The sequence below is a fragment of the Colias eurytheme genome, chromosome 29, assembly GCF_061535395.1.
Source record: "Colias eurytheme isolate Ceu_HAF_F1 chromosome 29, ilColEury1 Martin Lab GWU primary, whole genome shotgun sequence".
Lineage (NCBI taxonomy): Eukaryota > Metazoa > Arthropoda > Insecta > Lepidoptera > Pieridae > Colias > Colias eurytheme.
Window position 1 is genome coordinate 7,576,943 of NC_143008.1, and position 11,178 is coordinate 7,588,120.

At 34.9% G+C, this 11,178-nt stretch overlaps 1 long non-coding RNA gene across 3 annotated transcripts in view; it reads right to left on the reverse strand.

The window, feature by feature from the left end:
- LOC149896391 (uncharacterized) overlaps positions 1 to 9,405 on the reverse strand; it is a 32,132-nt gene extending 22,727 nt beyond the window's left edge. For all 3 annotated transcript variants that reach the window (XR_016458384.1, XR_016458383.1, XR_016458382.1), the window contains exons 1-2: positions 8,827 to 9,405; positions 8,203 to 8,395 (exon numbers count right to left, since the gene is read on the reverse strand). This is a non-coding gene — a long non-coding RNA (uncharacterized LOC149896391). The remainder of the gene's footprint in view (positions 1 to 8,202; positions 8,396 to 8,826) is intronic.
- Positions 9,406 to 11,178: the final 1,773 nt, after the last annotated feature.

Sequence of the window (11,178 nt, forward strand, 5' to 3'; positions counted from 1 at the left end):
GATAACATCCACGCCACTATTGAACTGGCTAAGAAGAATATACCATGTGAGAACGGCCTAAAATTTGTCAAACGTGTGTAATTTTAGATTTTAGCATTAGACTTCTGCTTGCTGTTGCTTAAGTTTTTTTTTTTCAGACAATGCCGCTTACTACAGCAGAACGCCAAAAAAGGTACAGAGAAAAATTAAAAAATGCCAACCCAGAAAAATTTCAAGAACTGAAGCTAAAAAATAATCAAAGATCATTAGAAAGATATCGAACCAAAAGCGCAAATTTAACAGAAGAACAAAAAGAACAACAGAGAAAAAAATGGCGTGAAGAGCGAAAAAAGGAACACCAACCATCAACATCTCAAAACACCGCCAAACAAAGTTACCGACCGCGTTTGAAATTGATGCGACGCCGCATCGAAATAACAAACAAAATGGAAGATAGTGATGGCGAAGATGAATTCTCGCGCCAGCTAGAAGATTTGGACTCACACGATGAAGACGATTTACAATCAGGTACATATGTATATAATGCACAAGATATCCCTATGCTTTCGGTGGAGGAAGATCTGATTAGTATTCAACAATTTATTGATATTAATACACAGAATGTAAACGCCGCTATTGCACAATCGGGTAACATAACCGCTTCTGATAATGACGAGCTTGAATGCCACCCTGCTAGGTCTCTTTCTCAGCCGGATGAAGTAAATGCTGGTAGTTCTGGTTTGCCTGCTGATGCTTTGCAAATGTCTCCTGCTGATGATTTGCATATGTCTCCTGCTGATTCCATTTTTTCTGCTCCACATATCCTCCAGCTTAGTACTGAATGGCAGAGTGAGATAAGGAATTTGCCACGGCAAGTTTTTACTGGTTATAATGAAGGCAAACGCCAGGAACGCTTATTTTCTGGTCAATCTGACTTATGGACGATTTTCACCCACATTTTCGATGAAGACATAATTGAATTTATGGTAGTCGAAACCAACAGATACGCTTTGCAAACCACAGTGAATGATTTGAGGCCCAACAGTCGTCTAAGGAGATGGAAACCAATAACAGGAGATGAAATGAGAAAGTTCTTAGGTGTTTATTTACTGACTAAATTCGCGCTGATACTGAAATGCTGGCACTTTGTAGATAACGAAGCACCACGTAATGAAGGCGACCGTTTATATAAAATACAGCCACTCATCGACAAACTAACAAAAAATTGGCGAAAAATATTTACCCCCGAAAAATGTATAGTAGTCGACGAGTCGATGGTTGGTTTTAGGGGAAGAATTATTTTTCGAACTTACAACCCACAGAAATCTCATAAGTACGGCATACAAATTTATAAATTATGTACTGACAGTGGTTATACCTGGAGTTACCGCGTTTATCCTGGTCAAGACGACCAAATAGCTGGATTAGATAAACCGGGGTCAGTTGTTGTTAGTTTGTGCACAGATTTGCTTATAGTCTAAGATCCGTATATATATCGACCTACATCTATCGGGCAACCACATGAGTATATTTTTTCATCAATGATTATTTGTATTAAAAGGTATTGCAAGTGGGTTGCCTAAAGAAATTCGGTCAAGGATATTTTTAATTAAAAATTTAATAATTAACTATTTTTTATAATTTACATTTACTTGTTAACTCATAAAATATGATGCCAATGGAAAGTACGTAGATTGAGGAACATGTAAACGTGAGGTTGCTTATCATTATATGGTCATAAGGGTTAGGTTGCCAGGTATGAACAGGTAACTCAACTTAGTAATTTACAACTGTCTGGCAACCAATAAAAAATATATATAATAATAAAGTTAATTTTATTGCGAACACAATGGTATAAGGTTGCCTACAAAAAACCAGTCATGAAACACGGTTGCCGAGCTTTAAAGTTGCGTAAAATCGTAGCTACCGAGGCGTGTGACAAAGACGTTCAGTGTGTACTGTTCTGTGTGGTAGAGTGAAACAGAACTATACGAGCTACGTGCGTCGCATCATTTAATATTGTTTTATACATTTTTATATATTTTTATATTAGTAAATTAATAATTTTTATTTAACTCGGTTATACTTTTTATACAATTTTATGTACTATATTTTATATTATTTAATTGTACATTCTTCAAATGAGCATCATTTCATATTTTGTCCTTTTCCTAACGTAGCAAACTTTCTCTTAAAATGTTCAACAATAATACCCCTGTGACAAATTTTCTACCAAGGACGAAACTCAGGTGTGCAGGGACCCTTTCGTTACACATGGAATTTTTACTACTACAAGCATCAATATATGAAGTTATGATAGGGAATGGTGGTCGTTTAAATTTAAAAAAGAACAGAACAAAATTTTTTTTTTTTTAATAACACTACTAATTATATAAAAATTTTATTTCAAAATAATGTTTTTCACATTCATACTTTTTTCGGATCTAATAATTTTTTTTTTAATATATATATTTAATACAAATTGTATATTTCTTTCGATTACTGTGAAACATTGTATTATATTTATAGGGGTCTCGAAGTGCTTCTACATGTACTGCTGAGGGCGAAGGGTCTATTACTGAGGGAGAAAAAGCGCATGATGATTCATTTGCAACTATGTTTGAAGATGGTGACGAGGTAATAAGATATTTTTGTAATAATTAATGAAAATTATTTATTCGAAAAATTTCACGATCATTATTTAAAAAATTTCCGTTATTATAAATACGACTATTGCTTATTTTGAAGTTTAATTTAACTTTCCTTTTAATTTAACGATTGAAAATATATTTATTTAAAAAAATATATATTTTGATTCCGATTTTGATTAAAAAAATTTTTGATTTTAGACATCATTAACATCGACGGCGCATACATCAACAAATCAAGTCACATGTTTGTTTTGCAATAGAAAACAGAAAAAAACTGGACCAAAGACCGTAGCATTAATAATTTCAAATGATGAAAAATTATTGCAACAAATAAAAAATCTAGCCAAAACTTCAAATGATTCAGATTTGCTCTCCAAACTTGAAAATTATACTGTTGTTTATTATCATAAGCCCTGTTATGCCTCATATATATCAAAAGAAAGACGACGTACTGAAGAACATACTGAAACTGAGTGGCACAAATATAGAAATTTACATCACTTAGCTTTCCAATCAATATCTAATTACGTAACTAAAAAAGTTATTGAAAACAACAAAGTTTTTTATTTTGATCAGTTATATAGTAGGTATCAGGCATTATTATTAGAGTTTGCAGATTTTGAAATACAATTTGAAGATATACAAGATTATAGAGCTGAAGCTTTAGAAAAAAAAATGTTAAACACTTTTGGTGAACAAATTACAATAGAAGCATCAACTGGACCACGAATGAAAAAAATTGTCTACAAAACAGATATAGACGTGTCGATAATGGTAAATAATACGAAATTTTTAGAAATGAAAAATGAAAAAAAATATGATGATGTGGCGTTTGATTTGAGAAATACTATAAAGAACGTTAAAAAAAACCCGCTTCCAACAAATATAAATGTCGATGATGTTATTAGAGGAGAATGTGAAATACCGGAAAAATTAATTGAATTTATGCAAAATCTAATTGAAGGGCCACATACTCCTACTTCAGAATTAAAGAAAGAAGCATCAATTAAAATAAAATCTATATGTAGTGATGTTATGTATGCTATTCATAAGGGTAGATGTAAGCCATCAAAACATTTAACTCTTGGACTAGCGATAAAGTCACTTACCAACTCAAGACAAGTGATCACAATTCTGAATAGATATGGACATACCATTGGATACAACTTGGCAGAAGAGTTGGAAACAGAAATGACTTATACATCGTTACGAAATAATAAGTTAATACCAACTGGTATCACTGCAACCGAGGGGTGCAGTACTCATGTGGCATTTGATAATTTTGATCGCTTTGTTGATACAACTACAGGAAAGGACACAATGCATGATACAGTTGGTATTATTTATCAATTTCCTTCAACCAATAATGACAATATCGAAGATACTGAAGCTTCAACTTCAACAGCATCTGCAAGAATTGATGATGAAGCCGAATGTGCACCTAAACGTAAGCGAAGACGTTTCGAAGGAATCGTTCGAGAGGTTCGGCCATATTATTCCAAGCCAACAACAATTTTGAATTTACTTACCGTTGACAATTTTACAAATATAATGGAAGCTTGCAGAGGTGCTACTGAAATAGCGATAGATAAAGATTTAATATGGGTATTGTCATTATCACGTTCCAATTCCGTTCCAATGTGGTTGGGTTACAATTGTATGACATCAAGTGATCACAGTGAAATACAAAATATCGAGTATTTACCCCCAATTAATTCTTCACCAACATCCTATGCCATAGTAAATGAAACGCTCATCATGTCAAAAGAAATAGCTGAAAAATGTGGTCAACAAAACATTATTGTGACATATGATCTAGCTATATCAAAAATGGCCATGCAGATTCAACAGAAAGAACAACCCAAATTCGACAATATTTTTATAAATTTAGGAGCTTTCCATATGCAGATGGCATTCTTTAAAGCAATCGGGAAATACATAGATTCTAGTGGCTTGGTAGAAATTTTAGTTCAAGCTGAAGTGTTAGCGAGTGGATCCATGAATAGCTTTTTAGACAGCAAGCATTTTAATCGTTGCAAGCGTATACATCCGCTAACTGCTGCTGCCTTAGAAATAATACATTTTGAACAATATTTAACGACAACAAATACAACTTCCGAGACTTTTGATGAACTACTGGAGACTCAAAGGAATAGTGCAGCAAATGTGTTAGATGTTAACGAGAGAATGGAATTACCAACGCTATTAAATCAAATGCTAAATGGGTATAAAGAGTTCTGCAGGCAGACTTTGGCTGGTGAAAGAGGAAAAACAGCTCAATTCTTTTATCAATACTGTGAGGCTATTAATTTATTTCATCGGTTTTCAAGAAGCATTCGTACGAGTAACTTCGAATTGTACATAGATTCAATCTATAACATTTCTGATTTTTTCTTTGCTTTCAACCAGCCAAATTATGCCAGGTGGACTATATATTATTTAAGTAATTTAATTAAGTTATATATTGAAAATTCACCTCTAATAACAGAATTTCGTCGTGGTGCTTTTGGCATTCGACGGACTTCTGCTGCCTTCGCTCGTTCTCCAGTAGACTTGACTCTTGAGCAGACTATAAATGCTGATGCTAGTAATGAATTGACAGATAATCTTGCAGCAGATTCGATATCAGCGCGACAAAGATGGGCGCTCAGCCATAGTATGAGAACTAAATTACTAACCATAACAAAAGAATATTTAGGATTAACAGCAAAAGATGATACGTCAAACGGGCAAAAACACCAAACGAACTGATTTCATCCGAAACTTGAGCCTGGCTTTAGTTTACGAACACCTCAAATTGCGAAGAGACAAAACGAATATCCCAACATATTTACGACAGAGGATCTCTTTCCAGATCAACGAACCACTTTCATCAACTCAAAATGTTCCTGGTCGATACGTTAGATGCGGAGATTGTCCAAATAAAAAAGACCGAAAGACAAAACACGCATGTGCCAGCTGTGGAAAGGCTATTTGTATAGAGCATGCAACTTTTTTTTGCAAAAACTGTACTGATTTGAACTCCAGTTCCTAAGATGTTCCTAAAATTATTTGTTTTATTTTTTTTACTTTATATTGTTAAGTACTTGTTTCAAGTTCTATGATAATTTTAAGTTAGTTTTCATAAAACTTGTGTAGTTTCTTTTTTTCATAGTTTTTTTGAAAGGGTAAATTTTTTTGTTTAAATTTCATAGACAATTGATTAAGGTTGAATAAAAAATAAAAATTATTAAAGCTGCTGCTGCTAAAGTTTAAAGAGCCGAATTCTCACAGTATTTTTGCTCTTCTGTAAAATTGAGAAAATGTAGATATGTTTATCTGACTCTTACACCGCGAACTAGAGTGTAAAAATGACCTAGACCCAAAATTTTTAAGATTGATCACAACTTTTTAGTTTGTGGACATTCCTATATGTCATTTATAACTTTAGTAACAATCAAGTACACACTTATGTTTATCAGGCATTATTGCACGCAAATCACCTGATGTTTTCATAATATGTTTGATGTCTCTTACATTATTTTCAAAATTTTTTAGACAATAAGTATGATACCCTGAACTTATTTTGTGACAATTGTGCAGGACTAAATAAAAACCACTCTATGATCAGATTCCTAATGGCTCTACTTGAGAAGAAAATTTTCAAAAAAATAACGATTTTCCATTCCAAGGCCACTCTTTCCTTTCATGTGCCCGGAGCTTTGGGCTTATAAAAAGAAAATTGAAGAGTATGGACAGAGTATATACTGTGGATGAATATATCCATTCTGTCATCATGAAGTGTTCACAAATACAAGACAAATATGTTGTTTACTTGCTGGAACAAGAAAACATTTTAAATTTTCAGGATTGGTTTTCAAAATTTTATTCCAAAACAAAATTATCTAAAACTGCTGCGTGGGGCCAATTAAAAGAGAAGTTTATGATCTCAAAATACCACGAGTTTCAATTTGATGCAGATTTGCAGAGAAACTGCTGGGTTCGTATTCGGACAGTGCTGCTTTTGCGGCGTGGTATGGCAACCAGTGGTTGCGGACGTTTCAGTCCTACTGGACGACGGGCCGCTCTGCAGCGATGGATGGCGGTTGTCACAATCGCGGCGCGGCGGGCTGGGCGGCTGGTCTTCTGTCGCCTGGTTAGGGGCTTCGACCTCCCGTCCCGCAACCTGTTATCCGTCGTAGTGTTGTTGTCACGTCTAGCAGCTACGACGGCCCAGGAGGCTTGCCTTAATCGGCTGGCCTGAGAGGAAGGACACCTCATCAAAAACCCTCAAATCCGTGTTGCAGTCCAGCGACGTGGATTTCCTGTCCTTCTAGGACAGTTTGGCTCAGGAGAGCGTGAGCTTTTTGCTGTGTACACCCATGGATACCGCCCGACCTCCATGGTGTAAAAGGGTTATCCGGGTGCAGGGGGCACCGCCCGGATGGACGTTTTATATCCCCCATACTCGTGGGAACAAAAATGTCCTGTAACTCCGAACTGATTAACGACGACTCTGGCAAAAACTCAATTATGGACACCGAAAACTTTTACGATTTGGAAGATACTGACGGAAGTATGTCTCTGGCACGTGTCGAAACAAGGCGGGGCAGGGCTGTGCTGCTTTCGAGCTCCAGCTCTGTCAACAGCATTATAGAAATGGATGGCAAAGATAGGATGGCAAAGATAGGAAACGGACGCTGGACACCAGTTGTTCTGGTTCCGACACAGAAGATGGAACTGGGGGTCTTGTGGCATCATTTATTAAGGACCTCCTCAAAAAGAGGGAAGAGCCACCCATCGGGTTCAAGCGCCACTCGGCGCGAGGACACACTTGATATGACGAGGGTGCGTAAGATGGAGTTGGAGGCGCAGGCCGAGAAGGAGGTTGCTGAGTGCGCCGAGCGCATTGAAGTGGCGCGAGCTAGCGCTCCGCTCCCACCCATACCAGTAAAGTCGAACACTTCCGAGGCTCTCAGTCGCCGTATTGCCGAGGATCTGGCTACAATCGAGAAGGTGTTGACCAAATCGTCAAATCTAAAGGGCACATTCAAAAAGGCGTTGAAACTGGCCCACAACGACATTGTGCAGTCGGTAGCACAATTAGAAAAACACACTGTCTCTGAGGAGACGAGATTGCTGCAATAGTAATATGATTAGACCTTTAAACATTAAGGGTTAAAATGGCAAATGTCATTAACATGTGCCCTTTTAACACTAAACAAATGTAAGAAATGGTTTATGAATAAAAGGTCACTTGTCCATGTTTATTTTATCCTATAAATTAAATTAAATGATGTAAAATGCTAGGATTTTCGCTGAAATACTACCTACATAATTAGTACTATATATTATTAAAATCAATAGTCAGACATTTAGGGTTTCAAAACTATGTTGTTTTTTTATCTCCTGTAAAATTTTACTTGGAAAAAAACATGGTGACATAATATTGTGTCCTTTTAGTAATAAGACATTTGCTTGGAAAACCAAATAACACACAGTTAACTTTAAAAAACGATAACAAATGCAATTCATCGATTACTGCAATTTAAGTTATCAAGAAGGTAGTCACGTTTGAAACTTAGCGACTTACATATTGAGTTCAGTGCAATCCCCGTCAGCACGTGCTTTGCTTTTTATTCTTTAAAAATGTATACTTGCTTTTAAGTTTTTCTTAAAAGCAAGTGGCATACTGTGCCATAACTGAATCCAGGTTACACATCATCCAGGGTCAACATATTTCCTCCAACGGCAAAAGTCCATGTCTTTGTGAAGAACAATTTCACCTGAAAAAGACAAGTTTTATGTATAACAGTAAGTTGCAGTGTGTTTTAAGAGAGTAGCGGTAGTACATATTAGCAAAGGAAAAAGGTGCCGCCACCTCTAAATACCAAAAATTATCTGAAATAAAAACTTTAAACATACGTAGGTACATGGTACAGAGTAAGAAGTTATTTGCTGATTCTTCTCGGTTAAAGCGACATTTCGAGTCGTTAGTAGTTGACAAAAAATTTCTTACTTGAACACTTGTAAAAGATAGCATGAATAAAAGATTCGATTTTTTCGATTTTCCATTTTGATTGAACTATCAAGTCGTGCAGAAACCACACGATAATACTAACTTAAAACTGTAAAAAGAAAAAGCTTATATTTGAACTTCTTGCTTGGCCGCCTATTACATATTTTATACCATGTTATTACATTTGTAAGTACTTACATGTATTATAACAACTTTGAACACTACATTTTCTATTTGTAGCCATTGTAATTTAGTTGGTGAGACCGTAATACTGTGATAATAGCACAATTTTTAAAGATCGTTAGTTTCAGTGATAAAGGCAGCTCAACAGTAAAACGATAATGGTAATCCAAACATTGCCATCATCAGAATATAATAATAGGAGATAATCGGGTTCCAGAAACAAACAAAAACTCAGATCTGTTCAAAATACGAAATAAACGCAGTAGGTTATTAAATTGTAAAAAAAAACACCGGTCACTGAACATTGAACAACAGAAAAGAGAAAACATGGCGGATATCGGAATTCAGTGTTACCAACTCTCAAAAATATTTCCCTAAAGTTTGTGTCAAAAACCCCTAAAAACGCCTAAATTATTCAGTTGTCCCCCTAAAAAAATATACAAATATAAATTCATGATGATTTAGAAATAATATGCTGTAATATGTTTCAAAAGTCTTTTTATTACAAGTTATTTAATACATAAAATATTTCGTCTTCATCTGAAGATTCAGCGTTTTTGAAATCATACATGTTTTGGATGGATTAAATGTTGTACAAGATCCACCATTTCGATTTAATGTAAATCGGACCATCATGATACTTTGCAACTCGGAGCAATTGCTCCGAGCTTTGCAATAAGTATTTTATTTAATTACGTACTAGATGTCGCTATGAGTCGCTAGCTCAAGAAATAAATATCAAAACTAGTTATGTAATTATCAATTTAAAAATATTAAAGAGTCAAAAAAAATCCCTAAAAATACCCCTAAAAATTTCAGACCCCTAAAAAAATCCTATCTCACTTATTTACCCCCTAAATATGGGGGGAAAACCCCTAAGTTGGAAACCGTGTCGGAATTCAGAATCGGAAAGCGGGCATGCAGTGTTGGGTTGTTGAGGAAGTGATTATGAGGAAGAGGAGGAGGAAGAGGAATTTTCACACACAAATTTAGGGGATGCGGATGAGGAAGAGGATATTTTTTTGAGGAAGAGGATGCGGATGAGGAAGCGGAAGAGGAAGCGGATGAGGATGATAGGAAATTATTTATTTATTTATTTTTTACATACATAGATTCCTTACAGAATTCCTTATTCCTTTTTAATTATAATCATAATTAAAAAACAAAAACTTTTAAAATTAAAAATTAAAACAAAAGCCATTCTCCTGTCTGTACATATTGATGTTTAAGGTTAGGGGAGGTTAGCTCGCCCGATAGCGAATTTACAAAGCCTAAGTCTAAGTACTATACTCTTTGAGTCACGAGCCGGACTCAGATGAGCTTTTGTTTATGCACATTACTCGAAAAAACCTAATCTATCTCAGTGCCAGAAGCGACATTAGGCGATTTCCACAAAAAAAAAACTAACTGGTAGATATTATGTAAGCTTAAACAACTTGTTTGTTTTTTTATTTAAAATGACTTTTGACACACATTATTTGGTAAAATATGTTTCTTCTGAGTATGAGAGAAAATGTTATATTATTATGTTTAGAGATAAGTGCTAGGCGCAGATAAATATGGCGGTAAGACTCTACTCTTGTTCGTTAGTAGAGTCCGACCGTAACTCAAATATAGTACGACATAAAAGAGATGAAATTAATTATTTTGGAACTAATTCGTTTTTCATTACCTGGCAACCCTGAATTGGCAATGTAGCTGTCAAGTTGAATAAAAATTTGTTGTTTTTTTCGTGAAGTGGAGAATTATTGAGATAAAATTGTTATTTAGAACAAGAAATTTAAATAAAAAAGGAGACATCATGATAAAGGTTAAACGTAGCGGTGTCCGTGATGTGGTGTATAAAGTTTTTATTCGGTGTTTGTCCGAATTTCAAGCTGGAAATTTATTGACTGATTTGGAAAACGTTTACAAACGTACAGCAGAATATACCGGTGAGATTCCATTTATTTTTGCTCAGTACTACGTAAAATAGAATATTCCATTAGTAACGAGTGTTTAATGTATGTATGTATGGCGATTATTACGTTTTCGCAATTTAATTTGAGGTTATTTGTATGTAAACAAAAACTAGTTTTTATAGTGCGACCAGCACAATTTGAGTCAAGAAGTTATATCCAATCCAACCAGCCTCAAATAAAGTACCTAGTTTAGATTTTACTACATAGTATAGTGATAACTGTTTTCATACAGCTATCTATCTATTAATCAATCAAACCATAAGAAAAAAAATCATATTTACTGTATCATATTTACAGATACTGAAGATGCCCCGTACCCTCTTGCCAGTACTTCGAAACAGAGTGATGATCAGTCCTTTGAAGGAGTAGAATATTTAGATTTTGATGAATTATATTAATGTACAAA